General features: G+C 37.4%; 1 pseudogene; it reads left to right on the top strand.

Annotated features, from left to right (window-relative positions):
- The first annotated feature begins 331 nt into the window (after positions 1-331).
- Positions 332-437, top strand: LOC137838957 (small nucleolar RNA R71; annotated as a pseudogene).
- Positions 438-754: the final 317 nt, after the last annotated feature.

Below are 754 nucleotides of genomic sequence, written 5' to 3' on the forward strand. Positions count from 1 at the left end.
CTCCACAAAAATTGCACCTGATTGATTGACTCTGGCTTTGAGATGAATGAACAACATATAATTGTTGGGGGCCATTTGTGCGGTTAGTTGCTCAATCTGCTGTGTTAGAATCTTATTTTTAGCCAAGAGTGCATCTTCTAACGACCCTTTATTCTGAAGACCTTGTCTATCATGTTGGGCTTTATAATCAGTTGATGCCAATGCATCAATAATTATTGTCGCTTGTTCTACATCAAAGGCCATCATTGTGCCACCGACTGCAACATGTAGGAGCATCTTTATGTCAGATCTGAGACCATTTAGGAATATGCTCAGTTGAGCAATATCTTCAAACCCATGATTTGGGCATTTTCTCAATATCCTCTTGAATCTTTCCCATGTCTCACAGAATGATTCATCTGCTCCTTATCTGAACACAAAAATTTCAGACTTTGCTTTGATGTAGTGAAAGATTGTAAAAAATCTTTGCATAAATTTTTCCTCTACATCCTTCCAGCTAGTGAGGCTATGATTTGAAAGTGATATGAGTCAATCCTCAGCCTTTCCTGCCAATGAAAAAGGAAACAAGCGCATATAAACAGTTTCAATATCAGCTGATTGAAAACTCATTATTCCCACCAATTCATAAAATGTGTCCAAATGTGAATATGGATCCTCATGTTCCATTGCTATGAATTGATGGGTAGTTACAATTATAGTTACAATTCACTCTATGATGTTTTCCTCTCAATCTGGTACCCTAGGGTTAAGCCTT

Source organism: Phaseolus vulgaris, chromosome 4, assembly GCF_000499845.2.
Source record: "Phaseolus vulgaris cultivar G19833 chromosome 4, P. vulgaris v2.0, whole genome shotgun sequence".
Classification (NCBI taxonomy): domain Eukaryota; kingdom Viridiplantae; phylum Streptophyta; class Magnoliopsida; order Fabales; family Fabaceae; genus Phaseolus; species Phaseolus vulgaris.